Source organism: Erinaceus europaeus, chromosome 21 (genome assembly GCF_950295315.1).
Source record: "Erinaceus europaeus chromosome 21, mEriEur2.1, whole genome shotgun sequence".
NCBI lineage: Eukaryota > Metazoa > Chordata > Mammalia > Eulipotyphla > Erinaceidae > Erinaceus > Erinaceus europaeus.
This window is the reverse complement of record NC_080182.1, coordinates 43,960,700-43,969,899: the sequence shown is the minus strand read 5'-3', so window position 1 is coordinate 43,969,899 and position 9,200 is coordinate 43,960,700.

Below are 9,200 nucleotides of genomic sequence, written 5' to 3'. Positions count from 1 at the left end.
ACAACAGACTATCATGACTGAGGAAGCAGTGGCCCCAGGTTAAGTCTCCAGCACCAATGTTAAGAGCTGAGCTGATGGGTGCTCTGGTCAAAAGAGGAGGCAGTGCCCAAAGATACTTTAAAACAACAAAGGAAGTCGGGCGGTAGTGCAGCGGGTTAAGCGCAGGTGGTGCAAAGTGCAAGGACCAGAGTAAGGATCCTGGTTTGAGCCCCCGGCTCCCCACCTGCAGGGAGTCGCTTCTTAAGCAGTGCAACAGTTCTCCAGGTGTATGTCTTTCTCTCCCCCCCTCTCCATTTCTCTCTGTCCTATCCAACAACAACGACATCAAAAACAACAACAATAATAACTACAACAACAATAAAAAACAAGGGCAACAAAAGGGAAAATAAATAAATATAAAAATAAGTAAACAAAAAAATAGTAATAAGTAAATAAAACTTTAAAAAAGACATTCATTTAGGTAAGTAATGCTATTCATAAAATAAACTCATTTATCTAAGTAGTAACCAATCGTTCAGTAACAGCTCAAGTCTGTCAAACAGCGCTAACTGGCCTGTCACACACAGTTTCTCAGGGTGTCTGCAATCATGATCCATACAGTTGACTCTGGCAGCTAGCAGCAGCCTGCAATGTGTAAATAAATTAGAATTAAGACTTGTTGCTTGTTACCTAATAACAGTGTGGTGTCAAACTCAAATTGAACTCCCAAACTCTCCTGAAGTAGGCTGGCTCAGAGCATGGACCTAGAGCCAGACTGCCTGGACTCTCCCATCACTACCTAGTTATTAATATATAACCTTAAGCCTTGATTTCATCATTTATAAAACATAAGTAGCAGTGTCCACCAATAAGGGTAGTTTAGATTTTAAATGAGTTTCTACACCTGTAGCCCTGGTCCAAAACAACTACCTAGTAGGAGTGTGTCATTGATTGCTTTGTTGTTGCTGCACCAGTACCTCCACGAGGCTCTGATGTTGTCAACTGACAGCTGTACACACTCCCGGCTCCAGACACAGGACAGCCGGGTCACACCGTGGCGGGGACATCGCACACTCCCGGCTCCAGACACAGGACAGCCGGGTCACACCATGGTGGGGGGATCACACACTCCCGGCTCCAGACAGAGGAGAGCCGGGTCACACCGTGGCAGGGACATCGCACACTCCCGGCTCCTGACACAGGACAGCCGGGTCACGCCGTGGCAGGGAAATCACACACTCCCAGCTTGAGACACAGGACAGCCGGGTCACACCGTGGCAGGGACATCGCACACTCTCGGCTCGAGACACAGGACAGCCGGGTCACACCATGGCGGGGGCATCACACACTCCCGGCTCCAGACACAGGACAGCCGAGTCACACCGTGGCGGGGACATCGCACACTCCCAGCTTGAGACACAGGACAGCCGGGTCATACCGTGGCAGGGACATCGCACACTCTCGGCTCGAGACACAGGACAGCCGGGTCACACCATGGCGGGGGCATCTCACACTCCCGGCTCCTGACACAGGAAAGCCGGGTAACACCATGGCGAGGGGATCACACACTCCCGGCTCCAGACACAGGAAAGCCGGGTCACACCGTGGCAGGGACATCGCACACTACCGGCTCCAGACACAGGACAGCGGGGTCACGCCGTGGCAGGGACATCACACACTCCCAGCTCCAGACACAGGACAGCAGGGTCACACCGTGGCAGGGACATCGCACACTCCAGGCTCCAGACAGAGGAGAGCCGGGTCACACCATGGCGGGGGCATCACACACTCCCGGCTCCAGACACAGGACAGCCGGGTCACGCTGTGGCAGGGACATCACACACTCCTGGCTCCAGACAGAGGAGAGCCGGGTCACACCGTGGCAGGGACATCGCACACTCCCGGCTCCTGACACAGGACAGCCGGGTCACGCTGTGGCAGGGACATCACACACTCCTGGCTCCAGACACAGGACAGCCGGGTCACACCGTGGCAGGGACATCGCACACTCCCGGCTCCAGACACAGGACAGCCGGGTCACACCATGGCGGGGGCATCACACACTCCCGGCTCCAGACACAGGACAGCCGAGTCACACCGTGGCGGGGACATCGCACACTCCCAGCTTGAGACACAGGACAGCCGGGTCACGCTGTGGCAGGGACATCACACACTCCCGGCTCCAGACACAGGACAGCCGGGTCACACCGTGGCAGGGACATCGCACACTCCCGGCTCGAGACACAGGACAGCCGGGTCACACCATGGCGGGGGCATCACACACTCCTGGCTCCTGACACAGGAAAGCCGGGTAACACCATGGCGAGGGGATCACACACTCCCGGCTCCAGACACAGGACAGCCGGGTCACACCGTGGCAGGGACATCGCACACTCCCAGCTCCAGACACAGGACAGCCGGGTCACGCTGTGGCAGGGACATCACACACTCCTGGCTCGAGACACAGGACAGCCGGGTCACACCATGGCAGGGGCATCACACACTCCCAGCTCCTGACACAGGAGAGCCGGGTCACACCATGGCGGGGGGAATCACACACTCTTGCTCCAGACACAGGACAGCCGGGTCACACCGTGGCAGGGACATCACACACTCCCTGCTCCAGACACAGGACAGCCGGGTCACACCGTGGCGGGGACATCGCACACTCCCGGCTCCAGACACAGGACAGCCGGGTCACACCGTGGTGAGGGGACATCACACACTCCCGGCTCCAGCTCCAGACACAGGAGAGCCGGGTCACACCGTGGCAGGGACATCACACACTCCTGGCTCCAGACACAGGACAGCCGGGTCACACCGTGGCGGGGACATCGCACACTCCCGGCTCCTGACATAGGACAGCCGGGTCACACCATGGCGGGGGCATCACACACTCCCGGCTCCAGACACAGGACAGCCGGGTCACACCTGATGCTGAGGAATTATTCTGATGCAGTCTCCGCCCCCAGTTTTTACCACAACCTGCGAAATCCTAGCAGTGCCCCCTTCAACCAATCCTGGCCCCACACAGCACCCCTAGTTGTCGCCCAATAAAAACCCCTCACCCCCCCCCCTCTGGGCTCTCGGCTCTCCCCCCCCCCCGCTCCTTCGGCTCTCTCTCAGATCTCTCTCCCTTTTCTCACCCTGTGGTCAGGTAGTGGGGACGGCCATTGTCGGCTGACTCCACGTGGCCTGAGCCACCCCCCCATCCTATAATAAAGATTTGTGTACCCCCTTGCTCTGGACTTCCTCTCTCTTCTCCGCGGTGCAGCCCGACACCGGACCACCACCACAACAACATCTGGCGCCCATCGTGTTCCACACCCACGCCCCGCTGGGTGGCCCGGCCTGAGGTCCCCGAAAGCCGCCCAGACACAGGTAAGTGGCATCCGCCCACCTCTGTGGCCCTGCGTTTCCCTCCACCATGGGAAATTTTTTGTTTTATGAGGAGGTGTCCCAGTCATTATCTCCTTCTGTCCTGGGACAGATTCGCGCTCTCAGAGAGGGTTTAATTTTTGCTACACTGTGGGTTCTCATAGCTATAATCGCGACTTACGAGATATGTACCACATGGTCTGCCTTGAGGATACGGGACCTTGAGGCTGAGATACGAGAGTTAAAGCACATGTGCTTAATTAAGACTTAAGACGCCCTAAGCGATCAGTGGCTAGACCCAAAAAATTCCGTTCCCACCAACACGCACACATGTTCAGATGCTCCTCCTTTGACCCCGCCCCCAGCTGATCCTCCCGGCCCAGTTCTGGTTTCCGTTTCTCTAAACCCACCTTCTGTTGACCCTGTAGTTCCGGTTTCCGGTTCTCTAAACCCACCTTCTGTTGACCCCGCAGTCCTGGTTCCTGCTTCCCTAAACCCTCCCCCTGCTGATACGTCATCATTAAGAGACCTAGTGGCTGAGATACGAGAGTTAAAGGATATTTTTTCAGCATTTAAAGACCTTAAATTATGTGCAGTCCGCCCCGAGAGCTCCGTCCCTGTAGATACGTGTTCAGTTTCCCCTGCGGCCACTACAGCAGTTTCCATGGCACCTTCCACTTCTGTAGCTCCCTCTCCTGCGCCATCGAACCAAATCCACACCTTCCCGGTAAACGTGGCCCCTCTAAACAAAACCCCCAGCCGTGGCAGCCATACACCTCTAAAAAACTCGGACAACTCAGACAAGCGGTCAGGGAGGATGGATTTCACGCTCCATTGACCAAGTCCATTTTAAGGAGTTTTTACCAGCACCTTAACACCCCCCAGGACTGGAAAGACCTGGCTTGTTCTGCACTCCCAGACGCCCTCTACCTACAGTGGACAGCATGCTTCTGCGATAAGTGCTCTAGGCAATCACAGGAAAATAGTAACAAACAGGTAGAATGGAATTTTGATGCTTTGTTTGGAGCAGGAGCTTATGAATCTGAAGCTCAGCAGGCAGAAGCCAGGTTTCCAATGGGTTATTTTGAACAGGTACGCATTTGCGCAACACAAGCACAGGAAAGGGTGACCACACCCGATGTAGATTCGTCAGTTCCCATTAACTCTCTTCGCCAAGGCACTGATGAATCATTGGCGAGCTTCATCTCAAGAGTGAAGACAAGCTTAGAGAGAAAGGTTTATAATCCTGACGTCCGCAAACTACTCCTGCGCTCTATTGTCTGGGAAGGCATGCCTTAATCTTAAACACCTACACCCAGATAATTGGATTTTAGCAACACAGGAACTTACATCAGTCAATTATGGGGCATCCGCTACAACACAGGTTAATGCAGTTACCCCACGTAAGCAAAACGGGGCCTGCTTTCAGTGCGGCCGCCAAGGACATTGGCATAACCAATGTCCTGATAAGCCCGACCACGCCTCCAGTCCAGGAAGCCCCGCCTCCAGTTAGTGCGACCACGCCTCCAGTCAGAGCAACCCCGCTTTCAGTTAGGGAGCCAGAAGCCACACACAGTGTGTCCTAGATGCCGTAAGGGGTTTCACTGGAAGAGAGATTGTTGGTCAAATTTTCACAAAGACGGCACGCCCCTGAATGGTGCAAATTCGGGGCCTGAGATTTTGTGGACCACTCCTGTTTTAGAATGCTGTCACCCTTCTATGACAGTAAAGACTGGCAATATTCCTTTCAAATATTTGATTGACACAGGGGCAGCAAAGACGATTTTAAGGCAAGAAGAGGTTCCCCAAGATTGGGATCTTATCCCTGGACCCAGTATACATGAGTAGGAGGGGTGACCCAATCATTTCACACACGAGACTCGCTCATGTGGGAAGACCCAGAAGGTTCTACTGGGCACTTCCGCCTTTTGGTAGCTGATATTACCACCAACCTACTGGGCAGGGATCTTCTGGAATGTCTTGATGTTAGGATATCCACAGATGCCTCTGCAGAGCATAACACTCGCTCCCGCGATACCAGGTCTATTCAGCACCCCCAATACTAAAATGCCAAACACCCCACTTAAGCTGGCTTTCTAATGAGCCTGTCTGGGTGGAACAGTGGCCTTTACCTAGGGATAAACTAGAAATTTTTTAAAGAGCTCATCCGAGAGCAGTTTTCCTTGGGACACATTCGTCATTCTCGAAGCCCATGGAATACTCCTGTCTTTGTGATTAAAAAGCGCTCGGGAAAATGGCACCTCCTGCAAGATCTCCGTGCAGTAAATAAAACCATGCAGGTCTGGGGCTCCCCCCAAAGGGGTTTGCCTCTTGCTTCTGCAATTCCCACGGGAATTTCAATCATACCTATTGATATACAAGACTGTTTTTTCTCTATTCCCTTACATCCGCAAGATTGTAAATGTTTTGCCTTGTCTGTTCCGTCTATTAATAACGCCAGCCCCGCTGACAGATTTGAATGGGTGGTGCTGCGCCAGGGTATGGCCAATAGTCCTACAACTTGTCAGGAGGCTGTTAAATCTGCGCTTTTCCCATATATTCATAAGGGCCTTCATGTTTTTCATTATACAGATGATATTGTAATATGGGGAACATCAGATACAGATCTCTATGCCTTACGTGATTTTCTCATTCCTGCATTAAAGAAAAGCGGCCTTAATGTAGCTCCTGAGAAGATACAGCTAATTCCTCTAATATCTTTTTTAGGTTCAGAGATTTCTTTAACGCAAATTCACCCCTTAAAACCTAATGTCACCTTTCCTTCTAACCTTACTCTTGCTTCTTTACAAAGTTTTCTAGGAAATTTAAATTGGCTTAGGCAGTATATCTCTATCTGCCTACAAGCTGCCTCCAACCACTGTTTGACCTGTTGAAAGGAAACAAACAGCCCTCCTCAAAACGTAAGTTAACTCCCGAGGCCTCCTTGGCACTGGAAAGGGTTAACCAGGCCCTCCAGGACATGCACCTTGTTCGATTCTCCCCTCCTCTCCGGTAAACCTTCTAATCTTCAACTCCACCCCCACAGTAGTAGGGGCATTGGGGCAAGACCATGGGGTTCTCAAGTGGCTTCACATGCCAGTAGGAGGAGCTCCAAGACTCCTCACTGAGATAGACGCATTAGCATTCATGGTTCGCCAAGGGAGAAATAGGTCTGTGCAGGTCTTAGGGAAAGAACCGGATTTAATCATTCTGCCCTTTTCTCTCACAGATACAGAGTGGCTTATACGCCATCATTCCCGCTTTGCCATAAGCTTCGTGGGGTTTCCAGGACAAATAGATAACCATTTTCCTTCTAATAAATTGATAGCTTCTTTACCTCTTCTGCCTCTACTAGCACCTAAACTTTTCTCTCGGGATCCCATTCCCTCTGCTCCTACAATCTACTGATGGCGGAAAAAAGGGAGCTGCTGCCCTTATATATTACCCAGACAAACAATCTCCTAAACCTCTCTTTACTGAGCTTCCTGAGAATTCCCCAGTACAAAGAACTTTATGCTGTTTTCCTTGCACTAAAAGCTGTACCAGAATCCTTCAACCTTTTTTCTGACAGTGTGTACACTGTTAACTTATTCCCATGGCTTGCTCGTTCTTATGTGAAAATTGATGACAACCCACTTTCCCCTCTCTTGATTCAAATCGCCTCTATGCTCTGTTCTCGAACCCAACCACTGTATATTCAACACCTTCGTTCCCACAGCCCTCTTCCTGGTTCCCTGTCTGAAGGGAATGCCGCAGTTGACCGCCTTGCCTCCACAGGAACTTTCCCAGTCTCTGTCTCTGATCCTGCTAATTTTCATTCTCTAACCCATGTTAATCTTAAAGGCCTTCGAGCTCGATTTCCTGATGTTCCTGTACCTCAGTTAAAACATATCCTAGCTACATGCTCTTCTTGTGCACGTCTCATAAAGACACCTGCTATCCAGACCCTTGGGGTTAACCCCCAAGGTTTAAAAGCTAATGCTATTTGGCAAATCGATGTCACCCACATACCAAACTTTGGCAAACAAAAATATGTGTTTGTCTCAATTGATACCTTTTCTAAATTTATGTGGGCTACAGCTCAGACAGGAGAAAGCTCTAAAAAGCTTATAAGCCATATGCTCTCCTGTTTTGCTGTGATGGGTTTACCTCTTCAACTGAAAACCGTGGACCCGCGTTTACCAGCAAACAATTTAAAGATTTTTGTTCCCTCTGGAACATTACTCATACCACAGGCATTCCCTATAATCCACAGGGACAAGGCATTGTTGAGAGAAGCCCATCAAACCCTTAAGGCTCAACTAAATAAAATTAAAGGAGGAATGTATCCCCCGAATATCCAGCTAGCAAAAGCTTTAACTACGTTAAATCTCTTTAATATTTACAATAACTCGGACCTACCTCCTATCATTCTTCACTGGCAAACACCATCTACCCTCCCATCTATTAAGGTCAAATGGAGAGACCCACTCGATAAAATTTGGAAAGGGCCTGACCCACTATTGACCATGGGAAGGGGTTTCGCATGCGTTTTCCCTCAAAATTTCTCTAAACCTGTCTGGGTTCCTGCCTGCCATGTCCAACAATACCCGCAGGATGGCGCTGTTATCCCTGAAGAACAAGAAATACTACAAGAGGACCAGATGCAGGATACATCCCAGGACCCGTAATACGACATGGCAGTACCTACAAAATCTGGCTCACAGAGACTTCTCTCCTACCCTTTCCCTGAATGTCTTATGTTATAACTGGCCAGTTGTGTTTTGCGAGTGTGTTGAATGAAAAAAAAATTTTTTTTGCATGACCCATCTGCTCGGAGTACTCTAAAAGGTAATTGGCTTTATATAAAAATGCTGGACGCAGCCAAAGTTTCTGGAGACGTCCAGAAACATTCCAAAATTTTTGTTTTTCTCCCTCTTTTGATTTATATATATATAGTTTTGGTATATATGTAAGTGTTTAGTCTTAAACTGTGTGACTAATGACAGATATAAATTTGTTTTTAAAATGGTATGTTTTTATAACAAAAGTTCCTTTTCCTCCAGTGTGTTATAACTAAATGTTTATGGGTATGTCTCAAGTTTGGTAGCACTAACTTAACGGTCAAAAGTGTAACCCTACAGCTACATTATTACCAGACAAGGTAAAAATTAATTTGCTAAGGTAACTAACAATTTAATCCCCAAGCAGGGACTGTTCCTTTACACACCAATCCTTCCCTTCACTTCACTTCACACTGGCTTTTACTACTCCCCTACTTGTCCCTTCCTGTTTTGTTATATCATTTAGGTTTATGCCCAAAAGGTTTTTGCTCCATGATAGTCTTTTACAGACTTTGAACCATCTTATGCTATTACTAGATAGAAAGATAGAAAAGATGTAGAGATATTGTGAAGAGATGGTTGAGCAGGCTGCGCTTAAACCTATGAGATGAGTCCCTCCAGGTAAGTCTCTCTCTCTAAAGAGGGGTTGAGCACAGGAGGACACATAAATCTCACAAGGTTGGCAGCCATTTAAGCCTTCCCTCCTCCACAGAAAGTCCTACATCTTCCCACCTGAGCACGGCACTCTTTAATAACATTTAAGCCTGCTCCATTCCATTTTTCTTTACTGTGTCCATTTAGATATAAAGGGAAAGGAGGAGATGACGCTGAGGAATTATTCTGATGCAGTCTCCGCCCCCAGGTTTTACCACACCCTGTGAAATTCTAGCAGTGCCCCCTTCAACCAGTCCTGGCCCCACACATCACCCCTGGTTGTCACCCAATAAAAGCCCCCCCACCCACCCCCCTCTGGGCTCTCGGCTCCCACCCTCTCTCTCTCTCTTGGTTCCTTCGGCTCTC